The sequence below is a fragment of the Chlorocebus sabaeus genome, chromosome 24 (genome assembly GCF_047675955.1).
Source record: "Chlorocebus sabaeus isolate Y175 chromosome 24, mChlSab1.0.hap1, whole genome shotgun sequence".
Classification (NCBI taxonomy): Eukaryota; Metazoa; Chordata; class Mammalia; order Primates; family Cercopithecidae; genus Chlorocebus; species Chlorocebus sabaeus.
This window is the reverse complement of record NC_132927.1, coordinates 5,078,947-5,100,452: the sequence shown is the minus strand read 5'-3', so window position 1 is coordinate 5,100,452 and position 21,506 is coordinate 5,078,947. Positions and strand designations below refer to the sequence as shown.

Sequence of the window (21,506 nt, the reverse complement as noted above, 5' to 3'; positions counted from 1 at the left end):
TGATTTATAATCCTTTGGGTATATACCCAGTAATGGAATCACTGAATCAAATGGTATTTCTGATTCTAGATCCTTGGGGAATCATTGCACTGTCTTCCACAATGGTTGAACTAATTTATACTCCCATCAACAATGTAAAAGTGTTCCTATTTTTCCACATCCTCTCCAGCATCTGTTGTTTCCTGACTTTTTAATGATCACCATTCTAACTGGCATGAGATCGTATCTCATTATGGTTTTGAGTTGCATTTCTCTGATGACCAGTGATGATGAGCATTTTTCATGTGTCTGTTGGCTGCATAAATGTCTTCTTTTGAGAAGTGTCTGTTCATATCCTTTGCTCACTTTTTGATGAGGCTGTTTTCTTCTTGCAAATTTGTTTAAGTTCTCTGTAGATTCTGGATATTAGCACTTTGTCAGATGGGTAGATTGCAAAATTTTTCTCCCATTCTGTAGGTTGCCTGTTCACTCTGATGGTAGTTTCTTTTGCTGTGTAGAAGCTCTTTGGTTTAATTAGATCCCTTTTGATTATTTTGGCTTTTGTTGCCATTGTTTTTGGTGTTTTAGTCACGAAGTCTTTGCCCATGCCTATGTCCTGAATGGTACTGCCTAGATTTTCTTCTAGGGGTTTTATGACTTTAGGTTTAACATTTAAGTCTTTAATCCATCTTGAATTCATTTTTGTATAAGGCGTAAAGAAGGGATCCAGTTTCAGGATTCTACATATGGTTAGCTAGTTTTCCCAGCACCATTTATTAAATAGGGAATCCTTTCCCCATTTCTTGTTTTTGTCAGGTTTGTCAAAGATTAGATGGTTGTAGATGTGTGGTGTTATTTCTGAGGCCTCTGTTCTATTCTGTTATGGGAAGTCAGGGACCCCAAATGGAGGGACCGGCTGGAGCCGTGGCAGAGGAACATAAATTGTGAAGATTTTATGGACATTTATCAGTTCCCAAATAATACTTTTATAATTTCTTATGCCTGTCTTTACTTTAATCTCTGAATCCTGTTATCTTTGTAAGCTGAGGATGCATGTCACCTCAGGAACATTATGGTAATTTTGTTAACTGTACAAATTGATTGTAAAACATGTGTGTTTGAACAATATGAAATCAGTGCACCTTGAAAAAGAACAGAATAACATGATTTTTAGGGAGCAAGGGAAGACAACCATAAGGTCTGCGAGCTCAGGCAAAAAGAGCCATATTTTTTTTCTTGTAGAGAGCCTATAAATGAACATGTAAGTGGAAGAAATATCGCTAAATTCTTTTCCTAGCAAGGAATATTAATATTAATACCCTGGGAAAGGAATGCATTCCTGGTGCAGGGGGCATCTATAAATGGCCGCTCTGGGAATGTCTGTTTTATGTGGTTGAGATAAGGACTGAGATAAGCCCTGGTCTCCTGCAGTAAGCCTCAGGCTTACTAGGGTGGGGAAACTCCACCCTGGTAAATTTGTGGTCAGACCAGTTCTCTGCTCTCCAACCCTGTTTTCTGTTGTTTAAGATGTTTATCAAGATAATACATGCACCACTGAACATAAACCCTTATCAGTAATTCTGCTTTTGCCCTTTGTCCTGTTCCTTCAGAAGCATGTGATCTTTGTTAGATCCTTATAAGTAGTTCTGCTTTTTGCCCTTTGAAGTATGTGATCTTTGTACCTATTCCCTGTTCTTACACCCACTCCTCTTTTTAAAACCCTTAATAAAAACTTGCTGGTTTGAGGCTCAAGTGGGCATCACAGTACTACCAATATGTGATGTCACCCCCAGCAGCCCAGATGTAAAATTCCTCTCTTTGTACTGTCTCTCTTTATTTCTCAGTCAGCTGATACTTATGGAAGATTTCACGGACATTTATCAGTTCCCAAATACTGTTCCATTGGTCTATATCTCTGTTTCGGTACCAGCACCATGCTGTTTTGATTACTGTAGCCTTGTAGTACAGTTTGAAGTCAGGTAGTGTGATGCCTCCAGCTTTGTTCTTTTTGCTTAGGATTGGCCAGAACCTCCAACACTAAGTTGAATAGGAGTGGTGAGAGAGGGCATCCTTGTCTTGTGTTGGTTTCAAAGGGAATGTTTCCAGTTTTTGCCCATTCAGTATGATATCAGGTGTGGGTTTGTCATAAACAGCTCTTAATCTTTTGAGATATATTCCATCAGTATCTAGTTTATTGGGAGTTTTTAGCATGAATGGCTGTTGAATTTTGTTGAAGGCCTTTTCTGCATCTATTGAGATAATCACGTGGTTTTTGTTGTTGGTTCTGTTTGTGTGATGGATTACGTTTTTGATTTGCATATGTTGAACCAGCCTTCCCTCCCAGGGATGAAGTCCACTTGATCATGGTTGATAAATTTCTTGATGTGCTGCTGGATACAGTTTGCTAGTATTTTATTGAGGATTTTTGCATCGATATTCTTCAGGGATATTGGTCTAAAATTCTTTTTTTATTGTGTCTCTGCCAGGCTTTGGTATCAGAATGATTCTGGCCTGATAAAATGAGTTAGGGAAGATTCCTTTTTTTTCTGTTGATTAGAATAGTTTCAGAAGGAATGGTACCAGCTCCTCTTTGTACCTTTGGTAGAATTTGGCTGTAAATCTGTCTGGTCCTGGACTTTTTTTTATTGGTAGGTTATTAATTACTGCCTCAATTTCAGAGCCTGTTATTGGTGTATTCAGAGATTCAACTTCTCCCTGATTTAGGCTTGGGAGGGTATATGTGTCCAGGAATGTATCCATTTCTTCTCGATTTTCTAGTTTATTTGTGTAGAGGTGTTTATAATATTCTCTGATGGTAGTTTGAATTTATGTGGGATCAGTGGTGATATCCCCTTTATCATTTTTTATTGAGTCTATTTGATTCTCTTCCCTTTTCTTCTTTATTAGTCTCGCTAGTGGTCTATCAATTTTGTTAAGCTTTTCAAAAAACCAGCTCCTGGATTCATTGAGTTTTTGAAGGGATATCTGTGTCTCTATCTCCTTCAGCTCTGCTCTGATCTTAGTTATTTTTAGCCTTCTGCTAGCTTTTGAATTTGTGTGCTCTTGCTTCTTTAGTTCTTTTAATTGTGATGTTAGGATGTCAATTTTAGATCTTTCCTGCTTTCTCTTGTGGGCATTTAGTGCTATAAATTTCCCTCTACACACTGCTTTAAATGTGTCCCAGAGATTCTGGCATGGTGTGTCTTTCTTTGTTCTCATTGGTTTCAAAGAACATCTTTATTTCTGCCTTCATTTCATTATGTACCCAGTAGTCATTCAGAAGCAGGTTGTTCAGTTTCCATGTAGTTGTGCAGTTTTGAGTGAGTTTCTTAATCCTGAGTTCTAATTTGATTGAACTGTGGTCTGAGAGAGAGTTTGTTGTGATTTCTGTTCTTCTACATTTGCTGAGGAGTGCTTTCCTTCCAAGTATGTGGTCAATTGTAGAATAAGTGCAATGTGGTGCTGAGAAGAATGTATATTCTGTTGATTTGGGGTGGAGAGTTCTGTAGATGTCTATTAGGTCTGCTTGGTGCCACACTGAGTTCAAGTCCTGAATATCCTTGTTAACATTCTGTCTTGTTGATCTGTCTAATATTGATAGTGGGGTGTTAAAGTCTTCCATTATTATTGTGTGGGAGTCTAAGTCTATTTGTAAGTCTCTAAGGACTTGCTTTATGAATCAGGGGGCTCCTGTATTGGTTGCATATATATTTAGGATAGTTATCTCTTTTTGTTGAATTGATGCCTTTGCCATTATGTAATGGCCTTCTTTGTCTCTTTTGATCTTTGTTGGTTTAAAGTCAGTTTTATCAGAGACTAGGATTGCAACCCTTGCTTTTTTCTTTTTCTTTTTTTTTTTTTTTTTTTTTTTTTTTGCTTTCCATTTTCTTGGTAGATCTTCCTCCATCCCTTTATTTTGAGACTATGTGTATCTCTGTACATGAGATGGGTCTCTTGAATACAGCATACTGATGGGTCTTAACTGTATCCAATTTGCCCATCTGTGCCTTTTAATTGGGGCATTTAGCCCATTTAAAGTTTATATTGTTATGTGTGAATTTGATCCTGTCATTATGATGTTAGCTGATTATTTTACCCATTAATTGATACAGTTTCTTCCTAGCAGCAAAGGTCTTTACAATTTGGCATATTTTTGCAGTGGCTGGTACCAGTTGTTCCTTTCCACGTTTAGCACTGCCTTCAGGAGCTCTTGTAAGGCAGGTCTAGTGGTGACAAAATCTCTCAGCATTTGCTTGTCTGTAAAGGATTTTATTTCTCCTTCACTTACGAAACTTAGTTTGGATAGATATGAAATTCTGGTTTGAACATTCTTTTATTTAAGAATGTTGAATGTTGGCCCCCACTCTCTTCTGGCTTGTAGGGTTTCTGCCATGAGATCCTCTGTTAGTCTGATGGGCTTCCCTTTGTGAGTAACCTGGCCTTTCTCTCTGGCTGCCCTTAACATTTTCACCTTCATTTCAACCTTGGTGAATATGACAATTATGTGTCTTGGGATTGCTCTTCTTGAGGAGTATATTTGTGGTGTTCTCTGTATTTCCTGAATTTGAATGCTGGCCTGCCTTGCTAGGTTGGGGAAGTTCTCCTGGATAATATCCTGAAGAGTGTTTTCCAACTTGGTTCCATTCTCCCCACCACTTTCAGGTATACCAATCAAACATAGAGTTGGTCTTTTCACATAGTCCCATATTTCTTGGAGACTTTGTTTCTTTCTTTTTACTCTTTTTTCTCTAAACTTCTCTTCTTGCTTTATTTCATTAATTTGATCTTCAATCACTGATATCCTTTCTTCCATTTGATCGAATCAGCTATATGAATCAGCTTGTGTATGCATCATGAAGTTCTCGTGCCATGGTTTTCAGCCCCATCAGGTCATTTAAGGTCTTCTCTACATTGTTTATTGTAGTTAGCCATTCGTCTAACCTTTTTACAAGGTTTTTAGCTTCCTTGTGACGGGTTAGAACATGCTCCTTTAGCTCAGAGAAGTTTGTTATTACCGACCTTCTGAAGACTACTTCTGTCAACTTGTCAAAGTCATTCTACATCCAGCTTTGTTCTGCTGCTGGTGAGGAGCTGGGATCCTTTGGAGAAGAGGTGCTCTGGTTTTTAGAATTGTCAGCTTTTCTTCTCTTGTTTCTCTCCATCTTTGTGGTTTTGTCTACTTTTGGTCTTTGATGTTGGCGACCTAGAGATGGGGTTTTGGTGTGGATGTCCTTTTTGTTCATGTTGATGCTATTCCTTTCTATTTCTTAGTTTTCCTTCTAACAGTCAGGTCCCTCAGTTGCAGTTCTGTTGGAGTTTGCTGGAGGTCCACTGCAGACCCACTTTGCATGGGTATCGCCAGGAGAGGCTCAGTTGGAAATGCAGAAATCACCCGTCTTCTGTGTCAGTCACGCTGGGAGCTGCAGACCGGAGCTGTTCCTATTCGGCCATCTTGGAACAGACCTCGATAAACACTTTAAATATCAAGTTATTTGGGGGCAATCTAATGGTATGCAAAAAACCTCAAAGAATTTACACATCATAAAATTTGACTAAATTAAAATTTTAATCATTATTCATATTTTTTCTTTCAACACTGAAGGATAAACGCTTTAATGGATAAAGTCATTTTGAGGTGGTTACATAGTATAGAAAAAACTTCAAAGGCACCTATGAAAAAATCTATGGTATTGGGAAGGGGGTCTGGGATGGGGCTTTATTCAGGTGGATACTCATGGGAATTCTGGATAGCCTGCACATGTCTACAAAAGGCATACCCTCTCTTAGAAAAATAAACTGTCTCTCTTCATCTCTAACTCACATACCCTTTTTATTCTTCATAGATTTCAAACTTGTTTTTGTTTATAATTGCCTGCTTGTCTATCTCTTCCTAACTCTTCTCTCTTCCTTTCTTCTCTGCCCACATTCTTCATATTCCCACATCCTCCTGTCTATATGCACCCCAGGCAAAGCAGTATCTCATCACACAAATAAAAACACAAAAATTTGTTTCAGTCTATTTTGAATTCAGGTAATTCAAAATCATGAATGAGTCCAAGGCATTTGTCCTAAAGTTTTGAAGAAAACAAAGATGTATGAGGCAGGAAGTAAAAAGAGTCACGTACTTAGAATATATTTTGTCTATATACATTGTTATATATAAGCTATCAATATCCACTAAAATGATTTCTTTCTGTAGAAAAAAAGGGTAATAGAAAATTAATAAGACCTTGTCGTCTCAGAGTGCTAAATAAAAACAAACTAAAACAACTAAATCAGAAAGAACTTAGAAAGGGAAGAAAGAATGAAGAGAGGAAGAGAGGAAGAGAGGAAGGGAGGAAGGGAGGAAGGGAGGAAGGGAGGAAGGGAGGAAGGGAAGAAGGGAGGAAGGGAGGAAGGAAGGAAGAAAGGAAGGGAGGGAGGGAGGGAGGGAGGGAGGGAGGGTGTTTTTTGACCTCAGAACATTACTCTTGTATTTATCATAGAGGTTTTGGAAGGCTGATGCCTGGAGCATTAAAAATAATAAAAGGAAAACGTGAGGAAGAAAAACATCAATTGCCAACCTCAAGAAGGTGATGATCATAATGGGCAAAAATTGCTCTGAATTGTCTTCTAGTTAAGAACCTATATGACCTTCCGTATTAAACAGAGTTCTCCAGAGAAACAGGACCAACAGGGTATATGTGCGTGTTTGTGTGTATCTGTGTGTGTGTGTGTATGTGTGTAAGAGTATTATAAGGAATTGGTTCACACTATTATGGAGGCTGGTAAATCCATAATATGCTATGTGCGCCAGATTTCAGATTTTAAATTAAGAATTCTTAACCTGTATTGAGAAATACCATCAAGGCTTTTTGTTTCAAAGAATGAAGTTGCACTGATTTATGTCAACAGTACATACCATTGTACCAACAGACTGTGGTATATTTCCTCTATTGCAAACAGCAACTTTTTCATTTGAAATTGTTGCTTCTCATTTTAGAGAAGTTATAAGCCAAAAGAAAAGAAGAAAAAAAAGGAAAAATGGTTAGTGCCATGAATACTTTAAAAAATAATTCAAGGGTTTAGTTTTTAAATGAATTTATTTTTATTTTTTTCAAATACCAGTGTTTATCTCATTCACCAACATGATCAGTTTCCAGCTTCAACCTCAACTGAAGCAAATGAGATTGCCCTTTTCTTAACCTTCCTAATCCCATACATTCACGTGCCAACTGGCTTTATGATCACTCAAGGAGAGTTCATGCACAAGCAGTTTCCTTTCATTCCTAAATCGGATACTGATAATTCTGTGAGCATTTTAAATCACACAATAATGTTATTTTAATTTTATCAACACTTTTTCATACTAACCAAAATATTTCTTTCCTCTAATTGGAGTTTCAATCTAGAAATGTGAAGCTTTCAAAGCAAAGCCCCTACCAGAATTAGTATCAGGTAAATTCCTTAACTTATGCCATGTGTTTTCATCCTCTGTATTATTGATTCTGACATTGAAGAAACTCTAATTTACTTTTAGTTTATCAATTTTATTAAATTTTGTCAATATCAGTGGCCTAATTAAATTCTCACAATCGGCCAGATGTGGGAGCCTATGCCTCTAATCCCAGCACTTTGGGAGGCCGAGGCGGATGGATCACATGAAGCCAGGAGTTTGAGACCAGACTGACCAACATGGTGAAACCCCATTTCTACTAAAAATACCAAAAAATTAGATGGGTGTGGTAGCACACACCTGTAATCCTAGCTAATAGAGTAGGGAAGGTGAGTCATGAGACTCACTTGAACCTAGGAGGCAGAGGTTGCATTAAGCCAAGACCATGCCACTGCACTCCAGTCTGGGTGATGGAATTGGACTCCAAAAAAAAAAAAAACTCACAATCTTCCTAGAAAGACAACAACAAACAGTAACATTTATCATTTATTACGTTTTAAAATCAGATTACACATATATAAGTATAATCATATTACATATATTAAAATGTAGACGTGTCCTAAACTTCATATATACAATTGTGCATGCTAATATATCGTAACACATATTATTCACTATAGTACCACATAGTTCAATTTTATCTATAGAAATACATTTAGGTCACTATGAGGCTGCTACTCAAAGTAGCATATTTCAAACATCAGGATTGAATAATTTTTCTACATATTCATCAATTGCTCAAAATCATAATATATTGTATTTTGCTGCATATTGATGTCTCCAGAATTGGTTCCTTCCGGTGGGTTCTTGGTCTCACTGACTTCAAGAATGAAGCTGCGGACCCTCGCAGTGAGTGTTACAGTTCTTAAAGATGGTGTGTCCGGAGTTTGTTCCTTCAGACATTCAGATGTGTCCGGAGTTTCTTCCTTCCAGTGGGTTCATGGTCTCACTGACTTCCAGAGTGAAATCACAGACCTTTGCAGTGAGTGTTACAGCTCTTAGTCCAGAGTTGCTTGTTCCTCTCAGTGGGTTCATGGTCTCACTGACCTCAGGAGTAAAGATGCAGACCCTCGCTGTGAGTATTACAGCTCATAAAGGCAGTGCGGACCCAAAGAGCGAGCAGCAGCAAGATTTATTGTGAAGAGCAAAAGAACAAAGCTTCCACAGCGTGGAAGGGAACCTGAGCAGGTTGTGCTGTTGGCTTGGGTGGCCAGCTTTTATTCCCCTATTTGGCCCCACCTACATCCTGCTGATTGGTCCATTTTCCAGAGCACTGATTGGTCCATTTTACAGAGTGCTGATTGTTGCATTTTGCAGAGTGCTGATTCCTGCCTCTACAAACCTTTAGCTAGACACAGAGTGCTGATTGGTGCATTTTTACAGAGTGCTGATTGGTGTGTTCACCAACCGTTAGCTAGACACAGAGTTTTACAGAGTGGTGATCAGCGTGTTTTTACAGACTGCTGATTGTTGAGTTTACAATCCTTTAGCTAGACACAGAGCGCTGATTGGTGTGTTTACAATCCTTTAGCTAGACAGAAAAGTTCTCCAAGTCCTCACCCAACCCAGGAAGTCCAGCTGGCTTCACCTCTCATTTAGACAATTACTTCCTACAGAGCATTTTGTCTTTTCTACAGTTTACTGGAGTTTCCAATTCATTTTCTTCTTTTTTGAAATTGTCAAAAGAAATATGTGTCTTCACATTATTACTAAAATCATCTAGAGTTTTGTACTCATATTATTTGGTGTAGTACATCTTTTTGAAAATGTGCTTCTCATATCAATCTACCATTCTAATTTGCACTGATTGTAAATTTAATATATAGTTGTCAAACTTTGTGGCTTTTCTTCATTACATTTCTGGAATAGGTCTGTTATTTCTTTCACATTTTTATGTTTCTCTTTCATTTTTTTTTTTTTTGTTTTGTTTTGCTGGAGTAAATCGTCAAGTAACTCCCCTAACCCAAAGTCTGTATACTATTAAACTTTTAGTCTGGTGCAAAATACAATTATTTTTGCCATGTGGTTAAAAGTTTGGCTTTACTCCCTTGCCATATGCCTTTTGCAAATAGAAAAAATGTACACATTACGTAAATCACTGATCAAATTGCAAGTTATACATTATTTTAGAGGTGGCTTATAAGCACCTAGTCCAAGTGGCAGGACAAATAACGGTTCCAGGAAGATATCAATGCCCCAATCTCCAGAACCTGTGAAAATGTTAATTTACATGCAAAAGAGATTGTTTTCAGATGTAATTAAGGTTACAGACTTCGACATAGAGAGATTATCCTAAATTACTCCAGTAAGTCGAATCTAATCACATGAGTCCTTAAAAGTAAAGAACTTGCTCTGGCTAAAGTCAGAGGAAATGCACCAGGACAAATCAGAATATGAAGATGGAGAAGGCAACATGACAAGGAATGCTGGTAGCCTTAAGAAGAGACTCCCTGCTGATAGCCAGAAAGGAAATAGGACTTCGTTACTAGAAACACAAAGAACTGAATTATGCCAACATCCCAAATGAGCTTGGAAGTGGATTCTTAGTGGAAAGAGTCTCCAGCTAAGAACCCAGAGTGACTTCCACCTTGATTTCAGCTTTGTGAATTCAAAGAAATTGGTTGAGCCCACCAGACCTCTGACCTATGGAACTGTGAGGTGATAAATGCATACTGTTTTAATCCATTAAATGTGTGGTAATGTGTTATGGCAATGATCGAAAACCAATACACCAAGGCTTGTTCAGAAGATTCTTTGGAAACTTCAAGGATCTAGAACAGAAGCAAAGAATTTACAACGATAACAACAAAAACACAATGGCCAGGAAAATGGAAAATAATTCACAAGAATATACACTAATTCTGTCAATTAGCAGTTTTCTCTGTAAGGGTTTGTTGCAAGTTGTCTCTAGAAAGAGATGGAGAATAGTGGCCGGGCGCAGTGGCTCACGTCTGTAATCCCAGCACTTTGGGAGGCCGAAGCAGGTGGATCACAAGGTCAGGAGATCGAGACCATCCTGGCTAACACGGTGAAACCCCATTTCTAATAAAAATACAAAAACAATTAGCTGGGCATGGTGGCGGGCACCTGTAGTCCCAGCTACTCAGGAGGCTGAGGCAGGAGAATGGCGTGAACCCGGGAGGCAGAGCATGCAGTGAGCCAAGATCGCACCACTGCACTCCAGTGTGGGCGAGAGCAAGACTGTCTCAAAAAAAAAAAAAAAAAGAAAGAAACAAAGAGATGGAAATTAGTGTGCAAGAGGTTTATTAGGAGTACTCTTGGTAACCACACTGCAGAAGGCAATTGAAGCAAGTAGAATTGATCAGTAGGAGAAACTGAACTCTAATGGAGTCTAAAATGGAAGCCTCAGTGAAAACTACAGGGAGTTCTGAAGCTGAATGACCCATCAGAATTATTCTGAGACAGGGTGAAGGGTTTGGATCTTTAAACCCAAATAGTCACTTCAAATAGTCATTGAGTTTATCGGAATTTGAACAAGACTACTCTCTACAGTGGAGGTGATCTCTTGAGGGATTTTTTTTTTTCCTGGCAGCGCTTATAGCAGCAGAGGGAGTAAGGCCTTCATTCCAGAAGGGGGATCTTGGCATCATTTCATACCATCCACTACATGGCTGCTATTACCAAATCTCCCACAGTTTATATTGTGTCTTTATATTGTGCCAAAAGGTTAATTAACATAACCAAGATCCTTGACTATTCATGCATAAATTCACTCAATCAACAGATTTTTTAAAATTAAGTACCAAAATGTTCTAGGCACTATGCTTACATAGTTCCTTATTTACATACTTGGTAAGATTTTTATCCTTTTCAGTTTATTAACACTTTTTTTTAAATCCCAGCATTGGGTCTGCCTTGGTGAACATATTCTGTACAGTAGTAAGAATGTGTATTACACCCCTGTTTTGTAGCAATTAGATAAAGGCAATTGATAGAGTTGTTCCAATTTTCTAGGTCTTCACTAATTTTTATCTTTTTATCAATTGCTGAGAGAGAGTTAAAATCTCCACCTATGATTATGAAATTGTCTATTTCTTCCTTTAATCATGTCTCCTTTTGCTTGGAATTTGCCCTGTGCTTGGATCAGCCAAAGATTTATGCAAATTTTATGCAAAATTTGATTTGGGGTTACCCTCTCCAGCTGCCTTCTTTCTAGTACTTTCTCTCCTTACTTTCCAGTAGCCATGGTTGCCCTAAACTCTGTCCTCTGGTTCTTCAAATATGTAACCTTTGAGTTTTCTAAAGGGATATTTGCTGCTGGTCCCTTTGGAGAAAACTTGGAGGGATATTTACAGTATGTACTTGTAGCAGTGGTGCAGGGTCCTTCCTCAAAGGGAGCAGGCTTATCTTTCAATTAAGGGCTTCTGAATCTGTTAACTGACTTCTTTCTTGAAACCGGGTGAGAAACTATGACAACTCAAATCAGATGTTTGGATACCAGACTTAGAACCTTTCCCACTACATAGCTCAAGAAATAGTCTGATAGGATGCCTATCTATTTGTTTCCTAGGAACTCTATGATCAATTAGTCACTACCAAAGATCTCTATGGGCAGAGACATTTTAATTTTTTTTAAGTCTCTGCTTCCCTTTATGAGTTGACATCCACACCTTGTCTTTGACAATTGTGTGGCCCATTAGGCTTTGCTATTCTGGGCCCACATCGTCCCCATTAAAATTAGGGAGCCCATCCCAAAGTTGAAATTCCTTCCAGTCATATCGGGTCTAAAAACAACACCAAGTACAAAGCTTTTCAAGGCTGTAGTTACTCCTCTCACTACTGTTAATGCCTGAGTGAGAATAAGCATCCCCTCCCAAGGCATCTAAGAGTGGTTATCACATGACGTTTCAAGCAGGAAAACGTTAGTCTCCTTGGACACCGGAGGACAAGCCACTTTCACTGAAAAGAGAGGCTCGGGATGGTATGTGGATTCAAGATTGTCAGTTTCATTTGGCTCCAACCATATGTTCCCATTGCAAATGTTGGAATCCCATTCTTTTCCTGTAGATGTTCTAACTTTTACATGAGAAAGTTAGCAGTAGCGTAGATTTACCTATCGTTATAATTTAACAATGTAATTTTGCACACAATTAAATTTTGTGTTTGGTGTCACCAATATCAGTCCTGTGGCTATAAGAAATAAGATGCTTTTAGAAATATCATTAAAGCATTCTAGTTCTCAGGCTGTGATTTAAGCTGAAAAATAATGGATTTGGGATTGGCGTTTTCACTCTATAAGCACTCAAGTGCACACAAAACAGAGTTTCATCCCACATTCCTGTCATTATCGGATTCAGTCCTGCCATTTGGTCATGTTTAATAACCACTTGAATTCACAAAGCATGTGCTTCATTTGGTGTTTTATCTCAATCCACAGCTAGTAGCTTAAGTAACTGTGATGCCATTGCACCCACTTCCCATTGGCAAAGGAAGCTCAGCACCATACTAAAGCTCAAGGGCATGGCCAAACAATCTCAAAATGCCATTCTCAAAGGTCTACTTCTTGCAACCCAACCACTTCTGATACCAAATGTGAATCAGTTTGGATCTATTCAGGAGATTATAACAACAGCCAGGCATAGTGGCTCACATCTGTAATCCAAGCACTTTGGGAGCCTAATGTGGGGGGATTGCTTGAGTCCAGGGGTTCAAGCCAGGCTGGACAACATAGTGCAACTCTATTACTACAAAAATAATAATAATAATAATAATAATTTAGCTGGATGCTGTGGTGCATGCCTGTGGTCCCAGCTACTTGGGAAACCGAGGCAGGAGGATCCCTTGAGTCTAGGAGTTGGAGGCTGCAGTGAGCTATGACTGAGGCCACTGCATACCAGCCTGGATGACAGAGCCAGACCCTGTCTCAGAAAAAAAAAAAATGCCTGCAGTGATTTAAACATAGTTTAATATAAATAATTACTGAGGTATGACAAAGGAGTAACTATCAGATTTTTTAAAATATCGTAAGTCTCCCTAGGCCTGATGGAGAGGACTAAAATCAGGAAAAGCATGGAAAGGAGCTCTATCCACAAAAATACACTTCACACTTTACTGGAAAAGGCATAGAAGCATCCCAATGGAAGGCACAGAAGTTTTCTGATTTCCCAAAGACAGAATTGATCTATAGTTACTAGGCAAGCAGGAATCAAACCCATGAGGCACAGATGAATCAGTCAGGTATGAGGACATACAGAGTGAGAGGGTGCCATGTGGGCGTGAGGCCTGGAGCAATGTGTTGACAAGGCTACAGGAGAGTGATTGCCAAGCCTAGATTGGGCAATGAGATTGCTGAGGAACTATACTTCATAGACACATGGCTATTGCAAAGAGCCATTGGATGTTCTCCCACCTAAAATGATGGTACAACCTCTCGGTCCAACAGGGGAAGTCCTTTCTTCCTGCAGTGTCCATCTAGGGTCCTCCACTGAGGAAGCTTAACATTGTGCTGAATGTAAAAGAGAAATGCTGACAGGAATTCTATCGATTGGTGTAGAAAAGGTATTGAAGGGTGAATTTTGAGCTGAGAGGCATTAAGTTGCTATCAGGTACATCTCCTGTATCCTTCACTGTCTCCCCTTTCCAATTCATTTATTATTCTTTTATTGAGCCAATCGTATGAGCACTTATCAGGACTCAGGTGTTTTTATTCAGTCTGTAAATAACACATTAGGCAGGACAAAGCCTCCGGCCTCATGACATTATGTTGTATAATAGGAGATAATAAATAAGCAAAGAAATCCATAATATATTCTCAGATTATGATATAAAAATTAAAGCAAATAAAATATGTTTATTGAGATTATCTTCTTTTTATTCCTGTTTTTTTAGATGGAGTTTCACTCTTGTCGCCCAGGCTGAAGTACATTGGTGCCATCTCGGCTCACTGCAACCTCCGCCTCCCAAGTTCAAGCGATTCTCCTGCCTCAGCTTCTCTAGTAGCTGGGATTACAGGCTCCCACCACCAGGCCCAGCTAATTTTTGTATTTTTGGTAGATATGGGGGTTTCACTATGTTGGCCAGGCTGGTCTTGAACTCCTGACCTCAGGTGATCCACCCGCCTTGGCCTCCCAAAGTGCTGAGATTACAGGTATGAGCCACCACACCCGGCAGAGAATATCTTCTTAAAAAGAAAACAGAGCAAGCAGGTAGACTGTGATTTAAGATGTAGAGCTATTTTAGATAGGATGTTCATAAATGCCTTTCTGAAGAGATAACTTTTGAATAGAGACCTACTACTCACCATCAGCATCTACCAGCTACCACTTTTCCAGTTCATCATAATTCAACATCACAGTTGAATTATGTCATCTCCTCCTCAAAACTATTTTCTAACTATCCACAGATATGGAGATTAAGAAGATCAAGATCACATTAAATAACAAATATACCAGGACAAATAATTTTAGAATGGAAATCATGTGCTAAACAAGATATAAAACAGAAGCTTAATTGTCTAAATTGGGTAAACCCAAGGAAGGTGAGAAAAAGCTGTTTATTAGTTGGAACTTTGGTGCCTAGGGTGTATATTAGAGAGATCAGATGCCAGATATATGGAAAACTACAAAATTCTGGACACTACACTTAAATTTACTAATGGCTTCTAACCTACTTTCTGTAACACTTGTTTAGATTTAGTATTTGATGAGTGGGACTTAGTTTGAAGGCTTCGAGTTCTTGAATTTGTACCTAGAGAGGTATTTGAATGTGTAAAATCAGAAGGAAGGGGAACTGATGCTTACAAAGTAGCCTCTGTTAAGTATTCCAGGTCCTCCACATAGATTACTTACTCTTCAGAACAGGTATGATAGGGTAGTTTCAACATTGTACACATGAGAAAACAGAATAAGATGTCTCTTCCCCATTAGTAAGTTTCTTTCCTTGCAATGGTGTAAAACGTTTCACTTGGGCTGGAGTTTCCTGTGGGCAATATTCTCCAGCCACAGATAGAATACTTCATAAATGAAAAAACTGTGCGTAGCCTGAAATAGTCCATCAATACCTGTCTCTGGGGTCCAGTTTGCAGGTTCATTTATCTTTCACACTATGCTCTGTCCTCTCACTGACATTCATTAGAAATAAAATGTTTTAATTTCTATCTGGCACTTATTTTATTTATTATTTTTTCCAGAAACCTGGAAAAATAAAAGTAGATTCTGCTGATCTCTGTCAGAGGCACAAACAGGAGATTGTGAGAGATTAGGTGTCTTGCCGAAGATTACATCAATTAGTTGGTGGCAGCCAGGATTCAAATGTGATTTTCACTCTGCCATAATTCCTAAAGTCTCTACATGATAAATTGCCTTTAGAGATTTGCATGAAAAAAACTATGGTCAAATAAATTTGGGAGTCATTACATACTATATCATTCTCTTAGAAATTTAGCTTGTCTAGTTACATACTAAAAGTTCTGTGAAGTCCTGGATTTAAAGGGAGAAAATTATGTTTAAATTGATTGATTCCTTCATTCATTCAACAAATATGCATTAAACCCTCAGCAAATTCAGGGTCTTCTAGGCCAAAGAAAGAGCACATGCAAAAGCCTCGAGTCAAGAAAAAGCTGGCTTGTTAGAAGAATTTACAAAAGGCTAATAGTCCTGAAGTGTAGTAGTGGCATAAGAACAGTAAGAGATGAGGTTGTAGAAGGTGACAAAGGCCTTATCAAATAGGAATTAATAGATCACCAAAAGAAATTTGGATTTTTGTTCTAAATAGAAACAGAAGCCATTGAAATAGTCGGCCTGACAATAAATGTATTTGGCCGCAATCCTATTTATTCTCGTAATATTTAAATAAACATGTTATGCTGCTTTACACTCTACTGAGCCCCTTGCATTAGACCGGAAGGTGGAAACTGTTAGTGACCAAGATGGACTTCTCCAGGGTTCGAATCATTTTATAGTCATTATAGACCTAACACCTAGCATAGACTCTTCACATAGTAGCTACTCAATGAAGGACTTGTTGAATGAATTGAAATCATGAAGGGATAGACAGCCATTACATTTGACAAATGTTTAAAATAAATAGAAATGTTTTACCCTGACATGTAGAAAACATAAGATCAGAGAATTTGAAGACGTAAGCCTTCAAATTCACAGTGGTGCCAGAAGACAAATTAGACTCACCAAGTAAGCCTCAAGAAGGTGTACCTAGGAGCAATAAGAGGTAGTTATTGAGAAGCCGACAATAAAATGCACATGTCATGAAGTAGTGCATTTCTCATCACTTGATGTTGTCCAACAGAGAATAGAAAACAGTTATGGAGAATATCATAGGAAGGATTTCTTCATCGGTTGAAAGCTGGATTGTATACTTTAAAAATATCTTTCAACCCTAAGATCTGGGGTTCCATTTGGAAAGAATTTAAGAGAGAAAAGGGTAAGTGAGTTGAGTATAGCTAGAGAGAACTTCTGAACAATAAAAATGTGTAATTTAGCAAACTTTTATCCAAGAAAATAAAGGTAATTATTAAGTGTAAGATGTCAGTATGAAGATATTATTCTACTCCCATCTGACACTAATATAAAACAAACAAAAATAATAAAATGATAGAAAAACAATATCATCTATAAAGTCCATAAAACTCCCAGAACTGCAAGTCAAAAACCTGTAAAATCTGTCAGTAAAATTAAGGGAGAATTTCAAGAGTTGATACATACATCCCCTGATTTCATGTAGATGGAGAGATAACCAGCCAACCTTTACTACAAGGACTCATTCTAAAACACAAGGAAGCCTGGGAAAATGAGGCATGGAAACTAATTCAGGGAAAACAGGATGTGAGGAAATGATCATGAGAATAAGCTCCTTGAGAATCCACAGAATTCTGAAAATATTTCTGAAATAATACACAAGAAAGTGTTAATAGTTGAAAATTTTAGGAGACGGGTTAGGTGTGTAGAAAAGGGAGTACTTCTAATTTCACTTCATACCTTTCTCTACTCTTTGAGCTTTTTTCAGTAAAGATTCATACAGTTTACATTTTTAAAATAATTTCAGAAGGATGAAAATGAAAGTAATTTTATGCTCAATACATGGAAAAGGATTTAAAGGAGACATATCTTCAGAGTTATTATAAATTTGAGTAAATGAGCAAATTAAGAGTTCTCTAAGGAGGAGGTAACAGAATAGACAATATAAAATGTATTCCACTTCTAGACTCTACAATCCTATTAAAAAAAACAAGTTCCATTAACCTGAACTTCAAATTTCAAAGGAATCATTAGATTCTCACCACTCTGTAGGAACATCTGGTAACTCGTCAGAAATAACTTGTACTCATTAATGAAAGTCTAGCCCTCCCATAAACAATAAGCATAAGTACATGTACTAGGTTTAGGTCTAGGCTGAGCAACAGCAGAGACTCTAAGTGCATGTTCTTCCTCTTCTCTAGAGTTTAGGTATGTTGCCCATGAGTAGTACCTTAAGAGACAGAGTTCAGTGGAAAAAAATTATGAGTGAGCGAGAAGATATGTTTTCCAGATTCTAAAGTGCCAGTGGATTTCAGCTGATGAGCCTATTTTGTTTTATGCTAAATGTATTACTTTGAAAATATTATTGTGATTGCAAACTTATGTTTTAAAGGGACATGTTCTTTTAATGCCATTTAAAGAAAATGACCTGGAGCTTTGCTGAAGTAATTCCGTTGGCCTTTCTCTTTTAAGAAATCTACATTCCACCCAAAGCATCTGTAGGCTACAGAATATTATCAGACAACTAATACATCCCAATCAGACTGAATTTATTTATAGACAACGTTCTTTTTGCAATGTTAGATGCCTCATTAACTTGATTCAGCTTGTGCATAGCAAAAATATTCCCTCCCTCTTCAGATTTTTGATAGAGTGAATTATAATTTCTTGTCTCACTCATTATAAACCTTTAGTTTGGAGGACATTTCAGAAATGTGGAGTGCCACTTATGTTAATCCTGGATTACTTGTCCTGGATTAATTATGTTCTGTATTTGTTTTTCTTTGGAAGAAAAATGAAATGGCATAGTGACCATTCTTACTTTTTACTTCACATGAAAAATAAGTTAAAATTTAATTTTGCCATAAACATTCTAGGAAAAAACGGAATGTGAATTTGTATTGGAGTAGATTTCATTATTGTCATGATGGTGGAGGTAGGAGTGGGAAACATCCTGGAGCCTTAATAATTCAGCTTACTTTTAAAATCTGTCTATCTGAGAGCAAAGCTAAGGAGATACTGTGAAAAATGAACACATATACTCCGGTATTATGATCCACATCTTCAAATTTTGAAATTTCCTTTTGAATATATCACTATGCAACTTTGGGTTACATGCTCTTTTAATTTGGTTTGCATTTCTTTGTAAGTGTGGGAGGAAAAGGATTTTTCTTTCCAAATCCTCCATTACAATTATTTTAAATGTATCAATTTTAAATGAGGTTTAACAGGTTAAATTGAGCTCAGGAAAAAGATAATTATTTAAAATATTAACTTCTATTTATCTTAAATTCAACATTGCATTTTTTCAACTAATTTTCCACAAATAAGTGTATTTGTTTGCTAATAGGAAGTCACAAATTATACTGGGAAATGTTTCCACATTTTGTTTTAAATAAGATGATAACTTCGTGAAGAAGAAATTTTTTTCTTTAATCACAGCCTGCAATGTTTTAAATCTACAATTTATAATTTTAGTAAACTGTTGTATATACTGGGATATACCTAATATAAAAATATCCCATATATATTGTTTTTAATTGTCTGCCAGCTGAGAGAGAACACACTGTCTTGTGGTTCTGATACTATCACAATTATTTTAATCAAAGTTGATCACAGAATAAAAAAAGTTATTTCATAGCTGCATCTAAATACCTGAAAATGTGCAACATAACTGGGAATACCTTGTTTCAGGACTTCTGCTTCTAGTCAAGGAAAGATGTAGAAAATCTTTTCACCCTGCAAACAGAAATTTTAAATTACAGGTATTATAAATAAACTTCTGTTCAAATGGAAGGATTAAAAGGATATCTCTAAGTATTAAATCCCTTGTGTTATTAAAGAAGAAAAAAATAAGAAAAAATCATTTTTACAAGCACCTCCACTCAGGGCTTTGTAATCAAAGACAGTAACATTAACTAGGACATTTTTTGTCCTCTTTCAGACCATAAGTAGTCCTGAATCCATACTGTTTGATAAAAATTCTGATTCTCACAAGAGTCTGGGGATTTGTACGAAACAGTATGACCTACGTTCATCAGATGGAATACTTTTCTTTGTGATGGGAAAAGGATTGGAGAACTGAAGTGGTTTAAAATTAAGATGGAGTTTCTAAACTTGTAAAATTGCTCTAGTGCATGCCAAATGGTTTGGAGTATGGTTTAAGCATATGTGACCGGCCTGTTGATGAGCTGTCTTTTTCAGGATACATATATGAAAAGTTATTTGTAAGCTGGTCCTAGAGAAACTTCAAGTTTACCTGATGATCAGGCTTTGAGACTTCAGGGCACATATGGCATGCCCAAACTAACGACCATCCTCTATTCTAATCACAGTTAAAGTCAGCTGTGGGAGGCTGCCGCCCTTGAATGGTTTATAATCAGCTTGAGACATGAAACTGACTCATTTCTGGAAGTGTGGGGGCTGTTCTTTCACTCTTTTCAGTACATGAATGCCACCATAAAATAAGATTAAATGCTCTGGGGTTTTCCCCGCTGTTTCCCCTCCCTATTTGTTAACTTTTCATGGTATGTGGGTTCATACTGTATTTACGTTTTCTTAGCTTCAAATTATCTCACTCACAATTTTGCATTGAACAGCCTGCTTTGCCATACTTCTAAAATAGGGCATATATTCCTATTATGCTACATTTTCATCACATTGTTTTAAAGAAATGAACACCTTGAAAGTAAATATGTATAACACTTAAACTCGTTAAAGTTAAGTATCTTCCTTGGTGTTCCTATCTATTCAATGTCATCTCCTGGGAGATTACTTGTGAGCTTCTTTTGTGTTGTCTAAAGGTAGCCGTAAACTGGTTCTCTAAAATACTATTATTAAGAAATCACATTGAAATTATAGACTTTCTTCCTGAGGCTTCCAAACTTTATAGAGTTTCATTTCCTTCTTTTAAAAGTGTCTTTGGCCTCCTAAATTACGGACACACATCTTCTAGAATTTTATAAAGATTTACCTTACTTGAGTTATTGTTCCTACGGGTTTTGAAAAAAATCTTTCAAAGATCTGTCCTACTTAAGTTGTTCCTGCCTTGAACTTCAGCTAATCTTCCTGAGCAATATCATAAAGGTAAGAATCTGATATGACTGTATTAGTCTGACAATTAGACCAAAAGGCAACTGACGTGTACCTATTAAGTATACAGCTTATTGTTATGATAGAGTGAAATAAATATATGAAAAGATAAATAAAAAGGTTCTTTTAAAAGTGTTTACCTACCATGGACACAGGAACTTTCTGAAGTCCCCCAAGTTCTTAGCACAAGGCTGTTGCCAAGAGTGTTGACCGGGTGCGGTGGCTCACGCTTGTAATCCCACCACTTTGGGAGGCCGAGGCGGGGGAATCACGCCGTCAGGAGTTTGAGAACAGCCAGGCCAACACGGTGAAATCCTGTCTCTACTTAAACAATGCAAAAAAATTAGCCAGTCGTGGTGGCAGGCTCTTGTAATCCCAGTTACTCCGGAGGCTAAGGCAGGAGAATGGCGTGAACCCGGGAGGCAGAGCTTGCAGGGAGCCGAGATCGCGATACTGCACTCCAGCCTGGGCGAGAGAGCAAGACTCCCTCTTAAAAAAAAAAAAAAAGGAGTGTCAGATATATATTAATGTGTGTGTGTGTGTGTATACATATATGTGTGTATATATATATAAAGGCTGACCTGTGTTGGTCTCATACTGGGTAAAGTGCTGCTAGTTCTTGCCATGGTAGAAAGATATATCAGGCTTTCAGCCAGGCACGGTGGCTCACACCTGTAATCCCAGCACTTTGGGAGGCTGAAGCAGGCGGATCACGAGGTCAGGAGATCGAGACCATCCTGGCTAACATGGTGAAACCCCGTCTCTACTAAAAATATAAAAAGAAAAAT

General features: G+C 37.7%; 1 long non-coding RNA gene across 1 annotated transcript in view; it reads right to left on the bottom strand.

The window, feature by feature from the left end:
• The window catches only part of LOC140710027 (uncharacterized), a 147,049-nt gene extending 125,832 nt beyond the window's left edge, over nucleotides 1-21,217 (bottom strand). The window contains exons 1-2 of the long non-coding RNA XR_012090901.1: nucleotides 20,863-21,217; nucleotides 19,311-19,365 (exon numbers count right to left, since the gene is read on the bottom strand). This is a non-coding gene — a long non-coding RNA (uncharacterized lncRNA). The remainder of the gene's footprint in view (nucleotides 1-19,310; nucleotides 19,366-20,862) is intronic.
• Between the last annotated feature and the right edge of the window lie 289 nt (nucleotides 21,218-21,506).